The sequence below is a fragment of the Cucumis melo genome, chromosome 7, assembly GCF_025177605.1.
Source record: "Cucumis melo cultivar AY chromosome 7, USDA_Cmelo_AY_1.0, whole genome shotgun sequence".
NCBI lineage: Eukaryota > Viridiplantae > Streptophyta > Magnoliopsida > Cucurbitales > Cucurbitaceae > Cucumis > Cucumis melo.
In genome coordinates, this window is record NC_066863.1 from 4,130,600 (window position 1) to 4,145,478 (window position 14,879).

Genomic DNA, 14,879 nt, shown 5'->3' on the forward strand with positions numbered 1-14,879 from the left:
GCACAAATTCAAGTGTACAAATATAAAATATTAAAGTAAATGTAAACAACATAAATATATATCTTTATCTTGATGTAACATTATTTGACAAATTACTCAAAATACAGGGGTAATAATTACAATTATATGTTTGTAGAAATTGAGCTATTAAATTTATACGTTCAAACTTAGAAATTATAACAATTATATAATAATATCTAGGAAAATAAAATTTGCCCTGCTTTTTTAAAATAAATAATTTTTGTTGACCTTTTGTTAATTTCACACCCAAAATAAACTTGTGCCTCACTCATAAATCACTTTTCTCTTTTGTTGGTCACTCACAAATCACTCTCTTTCTCTCCCTTGTCTCATAATAGTTGGAGTATGTACACAATTTTTGGTGGAAGATGGTGGTGCCAAAGAAAGAATATAGGAAGAGAGAGAGAGAGAGAAGAAAAAAAGGAAAAACGAGTTCTAGTGAAGTTGGTCTGTCAAAGAAGAAGAAGAAGAAGAAGAAGAAGGAAAGAGAAATTTTCTTTTATGAAATTAGTGCATCGAAGATGTTGGGCGTCGGAGAAAAAGAAGGAGTCAGAAACAGAAAGAAACAAATCAATATTAATTTCATAACTTCTCTACTTCATCACATAAAGAATATAGTTACTAATATTAGCATTTTTTCAATTTTGAATCTACTTTTCAACCATTATCATCTAAGAGTAATAATGAAATTTCATTGTGGAATTCATTCAACTTAAAAAATAATAATACTAATAATTTTAACATGAAAAAAAAAATAAAAAAATTTCAACTCATTTTTAAATATAGAAAAAAAATTAAAACTATTTATAAAATATAACCAACTATTAATATTTGGGTTTGTTATGAGATTTTTCTTTTGTTCTCTTTTTAATATTTTTGTAATTGAAAAAAAAAAAAAAAAAAAATTAAAAAAGAATTATTTGACACTAAAAATTGAAGTGAATGTGGCGCCAAGGGGGCACGTGTCTCACTTGCTTTGTGTTCCATAGTTTTGTCTTATTTTATTCACAAAAGGTGGATTCCATTAAATGGTGGGTGTTAAAATAGAATAAAATAAACTAGTATTTGGGTAGTTGAAAAATATCTCCATTCATTTACTTTTAAAATATGTCTTTTTATATATATATATATATATATATATATATATATATATATATATATATATATATATATATTTTGTTATTGTTTTAATTTAACGAAATTATCAACTAAGATAAGCTTATAATTTTGACCCAACTAATAGATCTAAGGTTGGTTGAACCACATTATTAGAAATTAGAAATGTGAATAAATCTGAATACTCCTAAAAATAAAATATTTTAAAATAAATTTGGAGTAATAATATTTTATTAGCCATAAATTTTTAAATACTGATGCAATCACTTTTCTTATTCTTATATACACTTTGATTTTTCAAACGTCATGTTACTACAATTTTAAAATTTGTCATGGTATGATGATAAAATCCAACTATTATAGAATTAGTGAATTAAAGACTAAATCAAATTGCAAAGCATTTGAAATTACTCTAATACGCTTGTGTTCATTTAGAAAAGAAGTCTCGCGCTTTTTGCTTTCACCGAATTTCTCATGTGAAAGTCAATATCGCTCTCATCCAATTTTGTTGTCTTTGTTCAATGTCGTTGATCGATGTCACTCTCGCTCAACCTTGGTGTCTTGTTGGTGGTTACTCTCACTTAGCTATGGTGGCTTGCTTGGCAATGGGGTCGCATGGTTGGTGTTAGAGAAGCCGTTGCACCAAAGATGAAGAAGTCGTATGACATGCTAAGATCGAAGATGAGCGAATGAAGAAGAAAAAGAAAACCTAAATGAATAGGGAAGGATAAATGTGTATTTTCACACAATTATGACATCATCGTGCAAAGAGAGTATTTGGCATTTTTTTTAAAGAATTGGGTCTTTAAAATGGTAAAATTTGAATAAATACTGTAGTTTTGGAAAATAATTATTGATATATTGTAGTTTTGAAAATATTTAGAATAACGTGGTAGTTTTAGTTTCTCTCTCCTATGTCTTTTTTTAATTTAAATTTCTTGTCTCCCTTTGTATTCATTTTAATAGTTTTGTCAAAAAAAATGTAATTTTTGTTATTGTTTTTCAATATTAAAATTTATATGAATATTTCTAAATAATTAAATAATTAAATGAATCGTTTTTAATAATGATGCGTAATTAAAAAATTAAATGTAAATTAAAATAATTTTTAATAACCAAATTACATTTATTTGATTGATAAAAGAAAATCAATGTGTTTCACAACCCGGGCGTCGTCGATTTCGAGCTGGTTGACGACGTTGACTTTGAACTCTATGTTGTTCTCGATTCTCTTAGTTCTCTAGTTCTTGTTCGTACTCTTGTCGATCTGATACATCTGCAGGTGCTTCATACAAATATTCGTTATGTTCCCCATAGCCACGTCTATGTCCATGCATGTAAGAAGTTGATGGACCGACATCCATGTATGAAGACAATGGACCGACCCCCACATCATAATATCCTGTACCAACCTCAGAATTACAATATCCTGCTCCAAATGTTGGCATCATCGTCATCGGACTACCATAACCAGTTTGGCTCTATGTTTGTGTCGTAGGAGGCACTTCTTCCACATTATGGTAAACTTCATCGAGTTCAGCTTCTTCCACTCGAACACGTCCCCTATGAACTGGTGGAGGTACAATAGGTACGTAGATCGTACATATTATGTATCTCCTCCATGTACCTCTCATTATTATTACATATATCAAGGACTTGTTGTGGATCATCTGCTACATCACGAAGTTTTGCGTTGTTCGATATCTTTAAATTGTAAAAAAAATTAGAAATATTTAATTGAATAAATAATTTAAGTAATTATAAACTATTTAAATATGTACCAAATGACCTACGACTGCTTCTGGTCGAGTGATGTAGAGCCTCGTAATATTATTATACCAATGGATATATTCTAGAGTCACATTCATATAAAATTGTTGAATCGAAACTCCTATTGCCATAAATCTTCTATGAGATCGCCATCGCACTACTAAATGTGCAACCCTGTCGGACCAATTTGTAACTCTCAAGTCAATGTTATGTAGAAGTGGCTCCGTATTGCATACTGATGAGATATTTTGTTTAAGGCCGAACTGTCTAAGCACCCAATCGGGATGATGTCACTCACCAATATGGAAACATATGAGAAGACTGATGGTCTGTCATATATCTTGACCGATCTTACAAAAATTTAGCAAATTATCAATCACATCTTTGTAAGACTCCCAAATAATCTAAAACATCACACGTTACATTAAAAATAAATAAATATATGTTTACTAATGTATAAAGGAATTAAAATTTCAGTATCGACATACTTGATCACGTTGAATCACGCTGAAGAAGGTCGAACATGTACCTATACTGACTAACTACATGAGTAGCCGATCTAATTACACAAAATTAGTCTCTCCAATTGTATTAATAAAGTAAATTTTAGATTTTGATTTAGGGATCTTTTCAAAAATATAAAAAAGCGGTAAAGTATTTACACTATATAGAACAATTCTGAAAATGGAAAAATCCTAGAGGCCTAACGTGTAATTTGTTACATGATCGTTTAGATTTGGCTACCCCAAATTAATTAAACGATCGTTTAAATTTGACTACACGATCGTTTAGATTTGGGATTCCAAATCTAAATAATTTTTTTTCAAAATTTGGTATACGATCGTTTAGATTTGGCTAAACAATCGTTTAGATTTGGGGTTCCAAATCTAAATAATTTTTTTCAAATTTTGGTATACGATCGTTTAGATTTGGCTACACGATCGTTTAGATTTGGGGTTTCAAATCTAAACAATTTTTTTTTTCAAAATTTGGTATACGATCATTTAGATTTGGTGTTTTGTTATATTTGTGTAAGTTTTCCTTTGATTTAATTATATCACTCATTTAGTATTAAACTAGTTTGATATAAATTAAAATAAAATAGCACACCATGAACCAAGTGCTCGTCCAGGTAGTAGATGATCATTTGCATGTGTAAGCTATGAAGATATTATGGGAAATTATTGTAACGCCCCAACAAATTCAATTTTTCCCATTTGTTATTAATATTTAAGTGTGGTTATGGAAAATTCAAATTTATTGGAAGAACCTTATCATTTTGAAATTTGCGATTAAATGAGGTTTGGAATCTTTATTTTGTTTAGATAATAAGTATTTTATTTGGAAATAATTGGTGAAGTATTGTTAAATTAAAGGTTGGTTGGTTAAGGGAAAGATGTGGGGACCTAGTTGAGGATAATAAGGAAAATTTCATGAGCTTTGGAGAGAGAGAAGGTGGTTGGTTTTGGAATTTATTTAAAGGAAAAGGAAAAAGGGATATTTTCTTTTATAAATAAGCCTTGGGAGCCGTGCTCTAGAAAATAAAAAAGAAAAAGAAAAGGAGAAAAGGAAAAAGAAGAAACCCTAACAGCCGCCGCCGCCGCCTTCCGCCACCCCGCCGCGCGCTGGCCGCGAAGCCCCGTCGCAGATCCGCCGCGCTCAGCGAACTCCTGCCCAAGCGTCGCTGCGGCCGCCTGCACACCGTCGCCCGAAGCCGACCCGACCCGCGTTACCCTTCGCGATCCGCAGCCGATCCGTTCGTAGCCGCCTGCCGCCACGTGAAACTTCGTCCGCCGCGTCGTCGAGCAACAGCGACCGTCGGTCGTCAGCCGCACGTCTCCAGTCGTCGCCCGAACCCGAAGCTGAACCCGCGTCCGCATACTGCTCCGTGCCCGCGCGCCGCCCCGAGTCGCAAACCGAGCCGCACGCGTCCAGCTCTCTCTGTGTGCAAGCCGCGCCGCCTGCACCGCAAGCCGAGCCGCACTCGCACAGTTTCTGCACCGAGCCGAGTCGCGCCTGTGCCAAGCCGAGTCAGTCCCTATTCTTTTTCAGCCGAGCCGCCAAGTCTTTTAGCCACCTAATTTTTGGTCTTTTCCCCAAGTGTCAGTGGTAAGTTTTTGGGTAAGTCAATGGGTTTCCTTGCATACCCAGACGAGACTTGAACTGCAACCTAAATAATTTAATTTGGACTAAATTAAATTAACTCTTTTAAGGCCACCTTGGACGATTTGACTTGGAGCGTGGATTTCTTCAGTAGGGGCTCAAGCATTGCAACCTCGACCTAGGGTAAGTTATTTCAACTGAGTTTTTGAGCCTTTAGTCGTTGGTGACTTAATCATGAATTTTGGTGTTATTAAACAGTTAGGACCTCGTTGCTTGGAAAGCACACTTGTCTTGCGGTTAGGACTCGTCGAGTAAATCTCCAGGTAAGAGATTTCTACTACTAGCTCTATGTTTAGAACCATGAGACCACATACACCTCCAATTGTACATGTTAAGGACTAAGCTGTATGAGACGTGTAATTCATAAGAGCATGATGCGATTGATGATGTAGTTACATGATGGCATGATATTATGGTGACATGATTTGTTATGATTACATGATGATGCTATGTGCATGTGTGTTATGGTTAGGGTACTTGTTAGCTTAGTCTATTAGAGTCGTACCTGCATGGGTGTCCTTCGAGATCACCACTTATTTAGGACTGTGTGGTCCGATGGGACGCCAGTCTAGCATGGTTATAGATATGACTCGAGGGACTCGACGGGGTCCTCGCATCCCGATTGTCTTAGTGTTACCCCCGAGTTCGCTACAGACCAACATGTCCTAGGTGCTCCCCCAGGACACCGAAGACCAGATTTTTGTTCCTACGGGAGCGCATGTTGCACGTGTTCGTGAACGTGCCAGAGATTGGGTACCACTTACAGGACTCTAATAGGAAGCTAACAGGCACCTAGTGGGACTAGTAGTGGGTCCCTTACTGAGTATTTTATACTCATTCTCTTCATGTCATGTTTTTCAGGTAGAGGCCGAGGTAGGGGCAAAGGCAAGCTGGCGAGCGACCAGAAGTGACCGTGGCGAGCCATAGGGATTTCTGCTTCCACTTACCCCGTTTTAGAACTTTTGTACTTGAGTTTTATTTTCCTTCCTATTCATTATTTCATTGTTTAAAAGTAGATAGGGCCCGAGTAGGATTTTAACTTTTTTCATTTTCCATATTATGCTGATTTGATTTTCGTAAATAAAATTCTGAACTTGATTCGTTTTACCTAAACTTTATGGTTTAAATCATGTGTTTTACCTCTAGTAATAACTTCGGCTTAGCATAAGGAGTTGGGTTGTTACAATTATTACCAAGCCCAAGTCTATACAACCATGCCAAGCACGCTCCACCCCACGAGTATCGACCCGCCTCATGTAAATCACCCAATAGTGGCAAGAACATCAGATGCACAAAACTACCTGATTTTTCATAAAATAGACTTCCACCCATTAATTGTAAAATGTATGCTATTGCATATCTGATCATGATTTCCTCTTCTGCATCGCCATTAAGTCCTAGAAATTGTGACGCCAACCACGTGAGATTTAATCTTGATCCTTTTATTTTATTAGCAGGTGGGACCACACCAAGTAACATCTGACATAAATTTATCCAGTCTTCATGCACTTGACTGATAGCAGGTTCTCCATCGACAGGTATCCCAAATAATACTTCTATCCTGTAAGGGGATAGTGCACTCTCCAGTGGGCATATGAAACGTATGCGTCTTCGATCTCCATCTCTCAACGAGTGCAGTAATAAAGTGCCAATCTAACTAGATGAAACCCAATCTAGCCACCCCATAAAATCCAAATACTTGGAGCAAAGGCAATATGTTACGGTGAAGTGGGATATTGCGTTGGACTACGACCTCTCTACGTATACAACCCAACTCACCTATCGTTTTATCGTCCCATACAATTGAAGATCGATGAAAAGATTGATCATACAGAACATTAGAATCAATCGGTCATGGGTTTAAAGTCATAATCTACACAGAAAATATTAATTAGAAAGTAAACAAGTAGGTACAACAAAAAATGCTACATAATGGATTATATAAAATAAGTTTATCGAACCAGTTGGTACACAAAAAAAAATCAAGTACACAATTTCTTAATTATCAGGTGCTCGTCTCTGTAACAAAGGACATTTCCTTCGATTGTGACCTCGTTGACCACAAAATCCACATTGTATTTGAGAACTTGGTTCCCTCCAATCCATCTCATTATGATATCGTGAATTCTTCGATCGACCGGGTTTTCTCAACAATGATGGGTCAAGATGTAAGACGGGCATAACAGGTGTGATCCAGTAATCTTCATGTGGTACTGGCTGAAATTGAGGAGAGTAACATGAAACATACGTTGAAAGTTTGTAGTAGTCCTCAATGAAATCTTCATAGTTCATGTTAAATCGCGAACAAACCGCCATAAAATGCAAACATGGTATGCCAAAAGCTTACAATTTGTTACATGAACAGTATCGTTCTGAAGCATCAACCTTAATATTTGAATATTTCCTCCTTTCGCATTAAGGCTATGGCGTCTGATTTTCACATGAAACACGCCTTCATGTCAATCATATGATTGCACCTCATGATTACTAGATCTTGCAGCCCATTTCAAGATTTTATCAAGTGCGTACCTGCAAAGTGACTTCAGTTAGTACTGTAGGCTTATTCAAAACTAATTGCATGTTATAAATTATTATTGGGTGTATTTATCTCGACGTTCCAATGAAACTCTAATTTCTTCTCTTCTTTTCTCAAAATAATCGACACATTTATAGAATGTTGCTTGAGCAAGAGCATTTATTGGCAACATTCGAGCTCCTTTTAGGACTCCATTCATGCACTCTGATAGATTTGTCGTCATCCATCTATACCTAAATTCGTCGCCCATGTGCTTGAGTTCATTGCTCAGTATCAATGTCGTCAAAAAAGCTCAAATAGTTGCTATTAATTTGTCTGATGTATTCAATTGCTTTATTAAATTTTCGATTTTGGAATTGACATCCGGCACGATATACATAATTTTTCAATGTATTAAAATTAAACTTTTTATTGAAGTTGCTGACAATATGATGCAAATAGAACCTATGGTGACACTGAGGTTCTGTCCATCCATTTGTTGGATTATTTACAGCCGATATAATGTCAGCATGTCGATCTGAAACTAAACATACCTCATCATGGAATACAACAGGTGCTGCAAAAACCACCCTAGGAATCTGCAGACTCCTCATCTACAATGGCAAACGCAAGTGGGAGAAGATGTCCGTTTGAGTCGACGGATGTGGCTATTAACAACTTGCCTCGATATTTACCATATAAGTGAGTGCCATCTTTTTGAATAACCGGTTGACATCGGCTGAAGGCTTCTATACAAGGACCAAATACCCAAAATACAGAAGTGAGAACGACATACCCTTCAATGTTTGTGTCATGCACTCTCCATTCCACGCATGTTCCAGGATTAGTGTGTTTAACCATATACAGCCACTTGGGCAAAAGTTTATATAATTCGTCCCAATCAACGAACACTTTTGTCACTGCTTTTCTTTTACCATCCCATGCTCTGTGATAAGGAACATGATATCCAAATTTTGTTTTCATGTCGGACTGTAGTTATGCGATGCTCATTGATGGTTTTTCTTTTACAGCATCACAAAACTCTTGGGCCATTATTGAAGAATCCAATTGTACATGACTCTGACTGAGTTTGGAATAAAAACACGTGTGTTGCTCAGGTAATTTAGTAATCTCGAACATACCATGTGTTTTTTTTTTCGATGCACGAAGCCTCCACATGCACCCTCCTACCCACTTCTTACATCGAATTGCCCAGATAGTCGGTGTTGATTCCACTACCTCATATGGTGCATGATTCTTAATGGCAAAATATTTTACCATATGTTGAAGTATTTCTTTATCTTGACATATCATTTCCTTATACAGTTCTGAATTGTCAACAACCACAGGGGCTACAATCGGGTCGTGTTCACGAATACTATCTATTACATCCATATCTATTTGAGTGAGTGTATTTGATGGTAATTCATGTTCACGACCATCAAAGTCAAACTCTTCAAACTCATCATTTGTTTCTCTTCGAAAGTCCCTATATTCATTATTAGCCACCATTTCTTCATCGTCATATACCGGCAATGCAACTAGTTTAGAGTCAGGGACAATAACCTGAGTTCGATCTTCGAGCTGACCAAATGGTTATGAATTCAGGTTTATAGCCAAATCCACTCTACTCACATTGACATATAGATGCACCATGTTCGGGATTGGTATTGCAATTGAAAACTTAGTTTCATTGCTTGTTCATTTGGTATAGGGGATGACATAAACCTTATTAGTCCCGAGGAAGTTAGATTTGGATGTCTATATATGATTTCTATATCACTTATGCGTATATCTATACCAACTGATGATCCTACGATTTCAATAAATTGTTCAAAGACAATTCCACTGTTTACACTTATGGTAAAACCTCCACAAACTAGTTGGTCAAAATCAATTCCATCAATACCATCAATCATATTACCATTCATAAACAACATAAATCCCAAAATTTTGTCCGTCATTTTCCAAGAAAAGAAAAGAAAAACAATCAATATATTATAAAAATATAAAACAATCTTAATTACTATTTATTAATATAACTGTACACATAAATTAAAATTTATTTTATATTTTCATTTTGTACGCAATAAGCTTATGCATAATAGAATAATAGATTATTTAGTCCAATTTTCAAATATTTAAGATTTCTAAAATCATTTATACTATTTAACAAAATCTAACCTACAAAACTAATAAAATTTAACAAAATTATACTTAATTAATTAAATATAAATCTAATCCTTTTACATATTTAACAAAATCTAACTATAATTAAAATAATAATAACAAAATTATCTTTGATTATTCGATAACAAAATCTAATAAAATTATGTTTTACAAAATTATGTTTAATAATTAAACATAAATCTAAATCCCTTAAATTTAACAAAATCTAACAAAAATTAAAAAAATTATAACAAAATTATCTTTAATTATTTAACAACAAAACTAACCAAATTTAATGTTTAACATAACTAATAAAATTTAACAAAGCTTAATTAATTAAATATAAAGCTTAATTAATTAAATAATAACGATAATAAAATTAAAGAAAAACATATTCTGTCACCGATGAGGGAGATCTCGTTCTTCATTGTAAAAAAGAAAATATTTTTTTTTGAAAAAAAGAAGAAGATAAGTAATGGTTAATTCAGTGAAAAAAAGAAAAGAAAATATGTGGGAAAGAAGGAGATTGGAAAGAGATGAGAAAATAGGTGGAGAGAAGAAAATTGGAAGGAGATTTAAAGAAAAAAAAAGATTACGAGTAGTATTTTTGATGGAATGGCCGTGAAAGACCATTCACGCAAGTAGAAGAAGACAGATGCATCCAGGAAGAAGAAATGTGAGATTCGGATTTTTTTTTCAACACTACTACGTCTAGTATTCAAGATCAGACCTTTGTTTTGTTTCGTTTTTTTTAAAATAAAGGTAGTATGCTTCGTTTTTTTTACATCTGACCTATTAAAAACTACAATAATATAATAAATATTTTCAAAACAACAATATATATCTAAATATTTTTTTTTTTATTTACTATATTTAAATAAAAGGTCCTTTTAAAATGGATCTTATACAATTATATAAGTTAGAAAAAACAAGAAATAAAAGTAGAATAAATGGTACACTTTAAGTATCATATTATTTAGGAAATAATTTTACAATATTTATGATAGTAGTAAGACGTAAGAAAAAAGCAATGGGGTGGACGAAATCCGTGCATTAAATGTATTGCTTTATGAGGAAAGGTTGCTGTCCACTTGGAAATTAAATTCCAAATTTAAAATTATATTTAATGGACACGTCAGACGCTGTATCCACCGTGTTTGGGGATGTCGGCAATAGACACACTGAAATATCCAGAATTTATCCTCCACCTGGATGGCGTTACCTAGAGACAGATAAGGATAACATTTTTAAAGGTCAAACATTTATCCAAAAATTAAATCTCATTTCTCACCTCTACTCACTTCCCAAATTGCTAAAATACAAATTAAAGTTACACTTAAGCTATCACTTTTTGACTTATTTTAAAGTTTTGTAAATACATAAGAATAAAGGATATATTTAAAAATTATTTTAAATAATCAAAATATTGTCAAATTTTAGATTCTATAACAAACATTGATATGATAGGTATAGAGACACAAGAAATTTTGATAGGCACAGTAAATATATTTTAATAATTTAGTCATTTATTTGTTTTAAAATTGAGTTGAGGAGGAATTGGCATTATTATTATAGAAAAATTATTGTTATTGTTTGTTGGAGGTAGCCATTACATTTATGGCCATCAACACCAACGTGTCAGTGAAGGAGTTGGAAATATTCGAATAGTCGGTTGAAATTAAGCAATGGATTTAGTAGATATACTTTTTCTCTTTTGTTTTGAATTTAAATCAGTTCATATTAGATCGGAGTGTGATTTCTTTTACTTATTGTTTATTCAACAGCCTTTTTAATTCAATTGGAAACTCAAATTGGTTTTCTTTTTTAATGACAATAGAGTGAGTAGAAATTTAAAAAACAAGTAAATTTAAAATAAAATATTCAATACAAATAAAAATAAATAGTATTTTAGGCCTTCACATACATGTTCGGTACCAAAATTATATTGTAATTTATACATGAATGAATGTATCACACTATCAATGATATACTTTGATAGGTGATAGATTTTTATCAATCATAGAAGCATATAATTGAAAATATATTATTGTAGTTCGTGATTGATCTTTTTATTTTGACAAAATTGATTAATAATGGTTCGAACTATATATTTTTATTATCGACAAACTTTTATTGAAGATGAAAATACACATATCCTTGAATACATATTACCATGATTCATAAATTTTGTTTAGTTTTGAATAATACGTAGAAATTGATCGTTGATGCTTATATGAATGATAAATTTTTATTTATTATTGTTGTTCATTAGAGTCTATAAATGATCAATTTCTATCTAAAACATATTTAAAGAAAGTATGACTTATTTCTTGAAAAGTAAGAAAATTCCATAGGTTTTGAATGTTTTTTATTTATTTATGGTGATAAGTGTTTATCAATGTTAGAAGAAATTGAATATATTTTCATGAAAATTGTGTATGATTAACTTGTTTAGAGTCTATCAAATAGATTTGTATCACTAATAGACTTGTAGAAAGTTGAATTTATTTTCACAAACAATAAGAAAATACATAGTTTATGATGCTACTTTTTGATGTTGTTGATTAGTGTCTATCAGTAATACTTATAAAGAAAACTAAATATGTTTTCATGAAAAAAAGAGAAAAATGTATAGTTTCAATATTTTTTTAGTCTATCGATGATATGTTTCTATCATCAGAAGGCTTGAAGAAAATTGAATTTATTTTCACAAAGAGTAAAAACATACATTGTTTCAATGTTGTTTTTATGAGGTTGTCGATTAGTACTTTCTATCAACGATAGGTTTCTATCGGTAGTAGAGTAGAAGAAAGTTGAATATATTTTCATGAAAAGTGAAAATGTAAATTTTTTTTTCCTGTTATTATTTACAGTTTATTAATCATGAATTTCAATTAGTGATAAACTTGAAGAAAATTGAAATGCTTTTCATAAAAAATAAGAAAATATAGTTTCAATTATGTTTTTTTTATGTATTTAATAGTCTATTGATGGTAGGCTTTGGTTTTTTCATCTATAGACCGGAAAAAAGTTGAATTTATTTTCCTAAAAAGTAAGAAAATATAGGTTTCTATCCTTGATAGACTTGGAGAAAATTGAATTTTCATATGGAAAGTAAGAATAATATGTATATAATTGTTGTTAGTTTAGTGAACTTGTTAATAAGTGTGTATCAATACTATGTTTCCAATATCGATAGACTTGAAAAATAAATTGAATTTATTTTCATAAGAAATAAGTAAAGTATTGTTTCATTATTGTTTTTCTAATGTCGTCGATTTAAGTCTATTGATGATAGGTTTTATAGACTTCAAGAAAAATAGTTTCATTGTTGTTTATTTTGTGTGGATTAGAGTCTATCAATGTTAGGTTTTTATCACTAAAGTATAGACTTAAAAGAATAGTTAGATTTATTTTCCAAGATAATGTATAGATTCCTATTTTGATTTTTTTTTCATAAAAACACTTTTGTTGCTGGTAATGTTTCATGGAATTGATTGTAGAAATATTTATATGAACAAGCGATGGAATACGACATGTTCGTTTTAACGATAAATTAAAGAAAAGGTAGAACGAAAATATGAATGAAAATCGATGAGATTTCTCTAATTAGAAGGACATGACTTATAGTCTAAATTCACAAACTTCTTATATAAAAATATTCCATTTGGAATTTTGCCTGATTAAATGATTTCTAAACATTTTACACTACTCTATTGTTGTTGCTTTAGTTAAAAATTTCACTAGCTTAGCTTCCAATTTTCTCTACGACGGAACCTAAAAAAAATCATTTGTCAAAACTCTCAATTTCATCGTTTCTTACAAATTTCCACACAAGCAAAGGAGGAGAGAAAACGTCGAACATGTTGATGGTTTGAGCGAGTAAAGGATGAGAGAATCCCAACAAATATTATGGATGTTCAATTAAGAGGATTCGAAGAAAATCATGCTAGATTTTTTTCGTTTGAAATCAAGACTATTTTTGAAATAAACAAAAAAATAATCAGAATATTAAAGAAAATTTACTATATTTTCTATTTGTTTTAAAGTTTCCTATATCATCGATTAATTGTTCTAAAAATACTACTAATTGTAATTACTCTTTAACAGTTTATCTTAAAAGTTGTTATATCTTCCACGTTATCTATTGTAGATTGAAGTTTTTTTTAAATAAAAAAAATTTACAAGCTATTTACTATTGATGTAACAAAACTAACATAAAATTTATTAATAAGCTTACATCTTCAACATTTTTTTACAAGAGGAATCCGTGGAAATGAAATATATAAGAATAGAAAATAGAAAAATAGCAAACTGTTATTTTTTTTTTATTTATGACAAAACTAACTGCCTTAAATATTTTCTCACTTTTTTGGATCGAAATTACCTCTCCACGGATGAGAACTGTCCAGATACAAATACAGTGTATTTTATGAGATCGAAAAATCTAAAAAAATTTCACATATCCGATTAAAGTGTATTTGTAAACACACCCACATATGATAATTATTAACTAAATCAAAAAATTATTATATTCTTTCCGAGATTCCTAAACATATTCAATTGGTTTCAATATCCCCTAATTATTCTGATTTTTACCATCAAATCAATCAAAAATAACTTCAAATATTTAATTTTTTTAATTCAATAATTATAGATTCAAAACTATATAATGCAGTAATTGTTTATTATCATAAAAAAATAAGAAATTAACGAAAAAGATATTCAAATCTTCATTTTTGAAATTTTGGAATTATACATTCGAAAGTGTATACTTTCTAAAATAATGGCAAAGATAATGCCATAATTAATTACTAACAAAAACATTAAAAAGGTAACGAAAAATCATTTAAAAGACTCAAATTTCTTAGTGCACGTAAATACCAGTCATTCCCTAAAATTATGAAAAATATAATGCAAATAGTTAAGTTTAGATTCAAATCTCAACCCTAGAATCATGTCAAATACAATGCAAATATTAATTATCTAGGGAAAAAATGTGGAACTAAGAGAAACAAAATTAAAAGATTCGTCGAAAGACCATATTGACAATCAACCGGAACGCTCAGCAGAAACGTAAATTTGAACGAACAACGTAGCAAAGGATATTGTTTTCAAAATTTAA

General features: G+C 31.7%; 1 long non-coding RNA gene across 1 annotated transcript; it reads left to right on the plus strand.

Annotated features, from left to right (window-relative positions):
- Positions 1 to 4,434: 4,434 nt before the first annotated feature.
- LOC127150336 (uncharacterized) lies at positions 4,435 to 6,177 on the plus strand. Its single transcript, XR_007822626.1, has 4 exons — positions 4,435 to 5,016; positions 5,121 to 5,193; positions 5,269 to 5,333; positions 5,932 to 6,177. It is a non-coding gene; the product is annotated as an uncharacterized LOC127150336 (long non-coding RNA).
- Positions 6,178 to 14,879: the final 8,702 nt, after the last annotated feature.